Source organism: Lolium rigidum, chromosome 2 (genome assembly GCF_022539505.1).
Source record: "Lolium rigidum isolate FL_2022 chromosome 2, APGP_CSIRO_Lrig_0.1, whole genome shotgun sequence".
Lineage (NCBI taxonomy): Eukaryota > Viridiplantae > Streptophyta > Magnoliopsida > Poales > Poaceae > Lolium > Lolium rigidum.
In genome coordinates, this window is record NC_061509.1 from 60,907,689 (window position 1) to 60,918,185 (window position 10,497).

Below are 10,497 nucleotides of genomic sequence, written 5' to 3' on the forward strand. Positions count from 1 at the left end.
GTCATCCTCTATGAACCAAAATTCGTTCTATTCTTGGATTTTTTGACCCCCGATTTCCGGCTACTTCCTTTTTCTTTTGATCCCTTGCCGCCTTGGAAACGTTGAGACCGCTGTTGCTAAATGGGACCCGCATGTCATCCTCTATGTGCAATCAACTTTCTTTTCTTGGAGTTTTTTTGGCACCTCATATTTGGTCACTTGCCTTTTTCTTTCGATCCCTCGCCGCCTCTCAAATGGTGATACCACTGTCTGCTAAATGGGACCCGCATGTCATCCTCTATGTACTATAAAACTTTCTTTTCTTGGATTTTTTTGGCACCTCATATTTGGTCACTTACCTTTTTCTTTCGATCCCCTGCCGCCTCCCAAATGGTGAGACCGCTGCTGCTAAATGGGACCCGCATGTCATCCTCTATGTATTATAAAACTTTCTTTTCTTGAATTATTTTTGGCTCCTGATATTTGGTCACTTGCCTTTTTCTTTCGATCCCGTGCAGCCTCTCAAACGGTGATACCGCTGCTGCTAAATGGGACCCGCATGTCATCCTCTATGTACAATCAAGTTTCTTTTCTTGAATTATTTTTGGCTCCTGATATTTGGTCACTTGCCTTTTTCTTTCGATCTCATGCCACGTTTAAAACGTTGAGGAACCTGCAGGCTCATGGGACCCGCATGTCATCCTCTATGTCCATCAACTTTCTTTTCTTGGATTTTTTGACCCCCTAATTTCTGGCTACTTTCTTTTTTCTTTTGATCTCAAATCGCATTTGAAACGTTGGGACCGCTGCTGCAAAATGGGACCCGCATGTCATCCTGTATGTACAATAAAAGTTTCTTTTCTTGGATTATTTTCCACCCTCTGATTTTTGGTCACTTGCCTTTTTCTTTCGATCTCATGCCGCCTTTGAAAACGTTGAGGAACTCCGCTGGCTCATGGGACCCGCATGTCATCCTCGTATGTACTATAAAAGTTTTTTTCTTGGATTTTTTCTTTTGATCCCCTGCCGCCTTGGAAACGTTTGAGTAAGCTGCTGACTCATGGGACCCGCATGTCATCCTCTATGTACAATCAACTTTCTTTTTTTTCATCTCAAGTCGCATTTGAAACGTTGAGACCGCTGCTGCTAAATGGGACCCGCATGTCATCCTCTATGTACAATAAAGTTTCTTTTCTTGGATTATCTTTGGCTCCTGATATTTTGTCACTTGCCTTTTTCTTTCGATCTCATGCCGCCTTTGAAATGTTGAGTAAGCTGCTGGCTCATGGGTCCCGCATGTCATCCTCTACGAACAATAAAAGTTTCCTTTCTTGGAGTTATTTTTGACCCCTAATTTCTCGGCTATTTGCCTTTTTCTTTTGATCTCCTCGCCCCCTTTGAAACGATGAGGACGCTCGTTGGTAGGTCGGTCCCACATGTCATCCTCTATGAACAATAAAAGTTTCCTTTGATGGATTTATTTTGAACCCCTAATTAATTTCTCGGATATTTCCTTTTTTTTCTTTTGATCCCCCGCCGCCTTGGAATCGTTGAGGATGCTCGCTGCCTCATGGGTCCCGCATGTCATCCTCTCATAACGGTAAATGTTTCTTTTCTTGGATTTTGTTTACCAAATGATTTTTTGCTTATTTTTTCTTTCGATCTCCTGCCGCCTTTAAAACGTTGAGGACGCTGCTGGCTCACGGTCCCGCATGTCATCCTCTCAGAACGAAAATGTTCCTTTTCTTGGATTTTTTTACCAACGGATTTTTGGTTTATTTTTTCTTTCCATCCCCTGCCGCCTTTAAAATGTTGACGACGCTGCTGGCTCATGGGTCCCCGATGTCAGCCTCCCCGTACAAGAAACATGTGATATCTTGATTATTTTGCAGACAATAAACAGTGTATTGCGCTCTGAGCTATTGCAAACGGATAAATTAAATCTTTATTTTTACATAAACAAACTTATATGTTGAATCTCCTTGTTTTTTGTTTTTGCGAAGCATAGGATTTTCCTTTTTTTTTTTGGAAAAATCCGAACTTTCCTGTTTTGGAGTGGGCTGAAATTGTACGAGTCAAAAGGCCCATCAGGATAGTTCGAAGGCCCAGATGTCCAGATGCAGCCCAATTGAAATATTTCTTTTCCATGATTTTTTTCACCCCCTGATTTCTGGCTACTTCATTTTTGTTTTGGTCCTATGCCGCCTTGGAAACGTTGAGACCGCTGCTGCAAAATGGGACCCGCATGTCATCCTCTATGTACAATAAAATTTATTTTCTTGGATTATTTTTGGCTCCTGATATTTGGCACTTGCCTTTTTATTTTGATTTCATGCCACGTTTGTAACGTTGAGGAACCTGCTGGCTCATGGGACCCGCAAGTCATCCTCTATGTGCTATAAAAGTTTATTTTCTTGGATTTTTTTCACCCTCTGATTTTTGGCTCCTGATATTTGGTCACTTGCCTTTTTCTTTCGATCTCATGCCACGTTTGAAACGTTGAGGAACCTGCTAGCTCATGGGACCCGCATGTCATCCTCTATGTACTATAAAAGTTCATTTTCTTGGTTTTTTTTCACCCTCTGATTTTTGGCTATTTCCTTTTTCTTTTGATCCCCTGCCGCCTTGGAAACGTTGAGTAAGCTGTTGGCTCATGGGACCCGCATGTCATCCTCTATGTCCATAAACTTTATTTTCTTGGATTTTTTTGACCACCTAATTTCTGGCTACTTTCTTTTTCTTTTGATCTCAAGCCGCATTTGAAACGTTGGGACCGCTGCTGCAAAATGGGACCCACATGTCATCCTCTATGTACAATAAAAGTTTCTTTTCTTGGATTATGTTTCACCCTCTGATTTTTGGTCACTTGCCTATTTCTTTCGATCTCATGCCGCCTTTGAAAACGTTGAGGAACCTGCTGGCTCACGGGACCCGCATGTCATCCTCTATGTGCTATCAAAGTTTATTTTCTTGGATTTTTTTCACCGTCTGATTTTTGGCTATTTCCTTTTTCTTTTGATCCCCTGCCGCCTTGGAAACGTTGAGTAAGCTGCTGGCTCATAGGTCCCACATGTCAGCCTGTATGAACGATAAAGCTTTCCTTTCTTGGAGTTTTTGTTACCCCTAATTTCTGTCTACTTTCTTTTTCTTTTGATCTCAAGCCGCATTTGAAACGTTGGGACCACTGCTACAAAATGGGACCCGCATGTCATCCTCTATGTAAATAAAGTTTCTTTTCTTGGATTATCTTTGGCTCCTGATATTTTGTCACTTGCCTTTTTCTTTCGATCTCATGCCGCCTTTGAAACGTTAAGTAAGCTGCTGGCTCATGGGCCCCGCATGTCATCCTCTACGAACAATAAAAGTTTCCTTTCTTGGAGTTATTTTTTACCCCTAATTTCTGGCTATTTGCCTTTTTCTTTTGATCTCCCGCCCCTTTGAAACAATGAGGACGTTGTTGGCAGGTCGGTCCCACATGTCATCCTCTATGAATTATAAAACTTTCCTTTGATGGATTTATTTTGAACGCCTAATTAATTTCTGGATATTTCCTTTTTTTCTTTTGATCCCCTGCCGCCTTGGAATCGTTGAGAATGCTGCTGCCTCATGGGTCCCGCATGTCATCCTCTCAGAACGGTAAATGTTTCTTTTCTTGGATTTTGAATACCAAATGATTTTTGGCTTATTTTTTCTTTCGATTTCCTGCCGCCTTTAAAACGTTGAGGACGCTGCTGGCTCACGGGTCCCACATGTCAGCCTATAACATTAAACATTGAGGATGCTGCTACCTCATGGGTCCCGCATGTTATCCTCTCAGAACGAAAATGTTTCTTTTCTTGGATTTTGTACCAACATATTTTTGGTTTATTTTTTCTTTCCATCCCCTGCCGCCTTTAAAATGTTGACGACGCTGCTGGCTCATGGGTCCCCGATGTCAGCCTCCCCGTATAAGAAACATGTGATATCTTGATTATTTTGCAGACAATAAACAATGTATTTTGCTCTGAGCTATTGCAAAGGGATAAATTAAATCTTTATTTTTACATAAACAAACTTATATGTTGAATCTCCTTGTTTTTTTGTTTTTGCGAGGCATAGGACTTTCCTGTTTTGGAATGGGTTGAAATTGTACGAATCAAAAGGCGTCCAACGGGATAGTTTGAAGGCCCAGATGGCCAGAAGCAGCCTTATTGAAATATTCCTTTTCTTGGATTTTTTTGACACCCTTATTTCTGGCTACTTCCTTTTTCTTTTGGTCCCGTGCCGCCTTGGAAACGTTGAGACCGCTGCTGCAAAATGGGACCCGCATGTCATCCTCTATGTACAATAGAAGTTTCTTTTCTTGGATTATTTTGGCTCCTGATATTTGGCACTTGTCTTTTTCTTTCGATCTAATGCCGACTTTGAAACGTTCAGACCGCTGCTGCAAAATGGGACCCGCATGTCATCCTCTATGGACAATAAAGTTTCTTTTCTTGGATTATTTTTGGCTCCTGATATTTGGTCACTTTCCTTTTCCTTTCGATCTCATGCCGTCTTTGAAACGTTGAGGAAGCTGCTGGCTCATGGGTCCCGCATGTCATCCTCTATGAACAATAAAAGTGTCCTTCATTGGATTTATATTTTACCCCTAATTTCTGGCTATTTGCCGTTTTCTTTTGATCCCCTGCCCCCTTTGAAACGATGAGGACGCTATCGGCGGGTCGGTCCCACATCCTCTATGAACAATAAAAGTTTCCTATGATGGATTTATTTTTGACCCCTTTTGATCCCCGCCGCCTTGGAATCGTTGAGGATGCTCGCTGCCTCATAGGTCCCGCATGTCGACCTCTCGTAACGGTAAGTGTTTCTTTTCTTCGATTTTTTTACCAACTGATTTTTGGCCTTTGTCTTTCGATCTTCGCCGCCTTTAACACGTTGGGGACGCTGCCGGCTCAGGGGTCCCACATGTCAGCCTCTATGAACAATAAACCTTTACTTTGTTTGATTTATTATTGACCCATAATTTCTTGGTATTTGCCTTTTTCTTTCGATCTCATGCCGCCTCTGAAACGTTGAGACACTGCTGGCTCGGGGGTCCCTGTCGACCTCTATGAACAGTAAAAGTTTCCTTTGTTTGATTTATTTTTTACCCTAATTACTGGCTATTTTCCTTTTTTTATCCCCTGTCGCCTTTGAAACTAAGAGGACGCTGCTGGCCCATGGGTCCCACATCTCAGCCTCTCTGAACGATAAACCTTTCCTTTCTTTTTTTTCGATCCAGTGCCGCCTTGGAAACGGTGAGACCGCTCCTGCAAAACGGGACCCATATGTCATCCTCTATGTACAATAAAAGTTTCTTTCCTTGGATTATTTTTGGCACCTGATATATGGTCACTTGCCTTTTTTCCGATCCCCTGCCGCCTTTGAAACATTGAGGACGCTACTGGCTCGTGGTTCCCACATGTCAGCCTCTATGAACAATAAACATTTCATTTCTTGGATTTATTTTTGACCGCTGATTTCTGGCAACTTTGTTTTTTCTTTCGATCCCCTGCCGCCTTTGTTAAAGTTGAGGACGCTGCTGCAAAAAGCGTCCCACATGTCAGCTTCTCTGTACGATAATTGTTTCCTTTCTTGGATTTTTTTTCCATGGCTGGCCGATGGGTCCCTGATACGTCTCAAACGTATCTATAATTTCTTATGTTCCATGCTACTTTTATGATGATACTCACATGTTTTATACACACTTTATGTCATTATTATGCATTTTCCGGCACTAACCTATTGACGAGATGCCGAAGAGCCGATTCTTGTTTTCTCGCTGTTTTTGGTTTCGAAATCCTACAAAATAAATATTCTCGGAATTGGACGAAATCAACGCCCAGGGTCTTATTTTTCGACGAAGCTTACAGAAGACCGAAAGGATTACGAAGTGGGGCGACGAGGCGCCGCCACGCCAGGGCCGCGCGGCCAGGGCTGGGCCCGCGCCGCCCTGTTGTGTGGGGCCCTCGTGTCGCCCCTAAACCTACCCTTCACTACAAGAAATGTGTTGACTCACGACCCTCCATATTGGTCACGTGAAGGTCATTGTGCGCAATTTATGACCACGCCATGACCAAAAACTGTTGGTCGCCAGTTGAGCGTCACTGACGGCTCACAACGACCTTTATTTTGTATTGGTCATAGAGGACTACGACCAAAATAGATGGTCGTAGATTCTACGACCAATTTTTTGGTCATGGGCGATATGGCTTATCCACATCAGATCCGATGTGGCCAATCCTACGTGGCGTATTGATGACCAAACGAAATGGTCCTAAATCAAAATCAGCTCAGTCCAATTTGGTGCTTCACATGGGCCGAGCCCAACAATGCTGCTATCCTACATGGGCCGAGCCCAACATTTCAAACCATTCTACTTTTGACCTATACCTTTGTGTTATTTATTTTAAATTTCAGACATTAACAACTAACAATTTAGTCAGAATCAATAACATGAAGTTCCATTGATTCAAAAGCCAATTATCAAATAATATTTCAGATAACAGTGGTACATTACAATCATGCACAGTTCACGACAAGTATCCAGCTACGAAAATATAACAAAATGTTTTAACTATAACTATCTACAAATAAGAAGAAAACGCCTTGAAAAAACAAGAAGGTTCTAGCTTCATCTGCGGACTTCCACCAACAACGACCAGCCCCCGAAATAACAAAACGCCGGAGTAAGGTCATCATCTGTTGGCACATCAATAATTTAGCACAGCAAACACCGTTGATTGCTACACGAGAACATTCGTTGCGGTGCATCGAGAGAAGCAAGCAACAAGTTATGGGCTTAGAAGGAAATAAAACGTAGTACTAGGTTGAGAGGAACTACTCGAAGACTTAATGAGGCCCAGGATGAGCCAACATCCAGTCTACCATTTTCATTTCAGTAATTTAGAAAGAGAGGAGGGCACAAACCTTGAGGCCTATCTCGTGGGGTTGTGGCCGATGAAGGTTAACCAGGTGCTCGACATTATACAAGGCACCTCCCACGGGGCCGAGGAAGAGCAAGAGATTGCACTTGGAGATGGGGCTTTGCGGCTTCACACTACAAATTTCATAGGCCCCGAGCTCCCGTAAAAGAGGAAACACCACATTTTTATCCGCGATGAAGGGAATACCTAAAATAAAGCAAATCAACTCGGCAATTTAATTATAAAAGTACTTCCAGTATTCTATAGATACTACTGCACACAATGGCATTTCATTTCAGGAGAGGAGGCAACAATGATATTAAAAGAAGCACGACTAAGAGGAGAGAGTAGAAATGGCACATCTTATACATCTGCAAGACAAAAATGTATTGTGCAAAGTTTTACTATTTCAGCAGCAAGAAGGGGTGCTTCAAACTAGAATACAAATTACTTTGCTTGATGCTCTTGATTTGCAGAGGAGCATATACTGAATATAGAGATGATCATAAGATTCTTGATTTTACAATAGTTTGCAGAACACTAAAAGCAATTTCAATTTAAGATCAACAACGTGAACCACAAGAACATATATGGTTCATTCACCCTACTCGAGATGTTCAGCTAGTATGGAGATACTTTTCGCAGATCAAGTAAAGGACCAAATGCAGCACACTATCCATGTATGGTTCATTCACCCTACTCGAAAGAGGAAAATGCAAAGTAGTTCCCAAAAAAAGAACTGGAGTTGGGCAAATAAATATAACAGGCTACTTTCCGTGCACCCATGCATACTCATGCAGCTAGGTTGCAGAGTATATTTCAAGCCCATGCTATTACATTTCTTACAACTAATCGTTCTATGCTGATTGGCAGAGATAGTACAGTTTAGATCACGATAGCACATGACATTAAGATGTAGACTTCCAGATAAATCAGAAAAGATACTATTACTTTAGATCTGTATTTTATTACAACCTACCATAGTTAAGTACTATTACTAAACTAGGCCTTCACTTCAAAGTGGTCATACTTCTGACTTATATTACCCTACATCAATGTACATACACAAAAAGAAATAATTATTGTATTAGGGACAGCTATCAAAGCAAAGCAATGTAAAAAGAACCATGGGTATTAGGGACAACTATCAAAGCAAAGCAATGTAAAAACTAAAAAGAACCAGACTAAACCTAAGAGACGTGTACACATAACAGAACCAGTAAATAAACTTCAAACATGCTTATGGCTCTCAATTTGTGAAGCTCCATCTTTAGTAAATTGCAATGGCCTAACTGAGTCAACAACCATACATCAGCCTGACTTGTCACAGGTCATTCGCCATGTGTGCGAACAAGCCTACTGAACCCTGGACATGAGCACATGAATGATTCAACTTTGCCAATACACAGTATATGTACCTTGGGGTCACCTAGCATGGAGACCATCCCGCTGATCTTGCCATAGGTGGCATCAACCAACTACAGCAAGAACATCTTCACCATCGTCTCCTGGAAATTCTGGTCAGCCTAACATGAACGCCAAAGCAGAATTACACAGTTGTAAGCATATGATATATGAATCAGACGGAATATTATTCTGTGAGTCTCACTCGGAAGAGACCATTCAATTTAGGATTCGAGGCCAACATTATAGGAAGATGCGCAAATAAATTGATTCATACTACGAGTGGTGTAAGCAGCGAAATAGTGGGAAGGGAGACGTAAGTCACAAATTATACCAGGATGAGGTCGAAGAGGGTAGCATGGTCGATCTTGACGAACTCAGCATCCCTGTTCTTCGGCGCAGTCATCTTCGATCGTGTGGTGGATGGTCTGCTACTCCATGGCCTCCGCCTCCGTGGATGGTTATGAGTGCCTGCAGAGAGAGAGAGAGAGACACCAATTGAGTTGCTGCTGTCTATTACCTAAAGGAGCCAAACTATCTTCGTTTGTTCAAAAGGACAACCATATTGAAACTGAAGGATTAAGCCTTATACAACCTTACTTAAGACAATATTCAATAGAAATCCAATTCTTCAGGTAACTATACACAAATTTCACAAGGTTTTTAATCAAGATGCTATGGACTAGTTTCTTTAGAGTACTTAGAAGTAATACTCCAGCTGATACTTTCCATGAATCTCCAAAGTATATAATCACAGACAAATGACCGCGAGAAAAATGACCTCGGAACTCAAGTTATTTGTCACAACTTTTCAAAAGAACATGTGCAATTGCAGGCGACTAAAATTTGTTGACTGATGGGTTTTTTAACTCCACTTAATGCATATAAATCTCCAAATTATATAACCACGAATATTAGAATGGCTTGTAGAAACCATACTGAACCTATCAAATAACACTATTACTATTGCACCCAGAATGATAAATTCCATACTGAACCTATCTACCACTCTTACATACGTAGCAACTAAACCATGAAGTTCTAATGAACTATGCGAGCAAACAACTACAGAAAAATGTGGAGTTTAGTTCTGCAACATATTCGTAGAAGTCACATTGATGAATTTTTTGCAAACAAGTCAACAATGGTTTACATTTTATTATCTATTTTAAAGGAAAAGACAAAAGCATGGGACTAGATTAGCTCGCTGGAGCCTAGCATGCAGACAAGGATGATGTAACCAGTGATCCTCTCCTGCTCGCTGGAGCCTAGCATGCAGACGAAGATTTTGACATATAAAATAGTGGTATTGCTAGCATTACTTATGCTCTAAATATGCTGGTGAGATACGAAGTGCTATCAAAGTCAATAGACAGTACTCTAATAATACACGAATCAGAAGGTCAGATATCCCTATAATGTGATTTATTTAGTCCTAAAGCAACAATTAACCACTGCAGGTGATGGATGCAAATGACGCATGCTAAGCAACCCGCAATCCTCTATTAAAACGAAATACAAGAGCCGCATATTTAGAGAGAATGCAGCTACCTGTTCCTTGGAAGTAAGGTTATATACCGCGAAGTGCATCTGGTGCATTAGGACAGCTGCGCCTCCCTTTCCTTGCTACAAAATTGGAGCTTGACGTTTTCCAATATCTGACAGCAACACAACAGTAATATAGCAATTCAGTGGAAAATCAGTAGGAAATTCGTTGCATCCATTAAATCCACGGAACGAGATAGAGAGCGCAAGAGAGCAGTGGTATGTCGACGTCCTTCTCGACGCGGGTGCGCCAGGAGAGCACCTTGTTGGGGAAGCAGGCGATCTCGAACAGCTGGTTGCCCTTGCGCAGCTGCACCATAGAAAATCGACATCAAATCGAATCAGAACAGATGCAAAATAAGAAGAAAGGTCAAGGAAACGGCCGGATCCGGCGGAAACAGAGACCCCGCGTGGCTACCTACATGGGGAGGGCCGGATGTTATGCATTGAGGTCGCCATGGGAGATGAAGAGGAAGTCCCGCGACATGGTGTCTGCTGCGGGCACCGGCCGATGTCGAAGCAGGTGCGAGGCGTCCGGAAGATGACGCGGGTCTCCTGCTGTCGGGGATAGGCGGCGGTGGTGGGGAAAGGGAGGGCCAAGGTGGTGGCGGTTTCTCTAATT

The 10,497-nt window shown here is 42.1% G+C and overlaps 1 long non-coding RNA gene across 1 annotated transcript; it reads right to left on the bottom strand.

The window, feature by feature from the left end:
• Positions 1–8,360: 8,360 nt before the first annotated feature.
• On the bottom strand, positions 8,361–10,182 carry LOC124686565. Its single transcript, XR_006997860.1, has 4 exons — positions 10,138–10,182; positions 9,882–9,988; positions 8,665–8,801; positions 8,361–8,452 (listed from the first exon to the last, which is right to left on the bottom strand). It is a non-coding gene; the product is annotated as an uncharacterized LOC124686565 (long non-coding RNA).
• Positions 10,183–10,497: the final 315 nt, after the last annotated feature.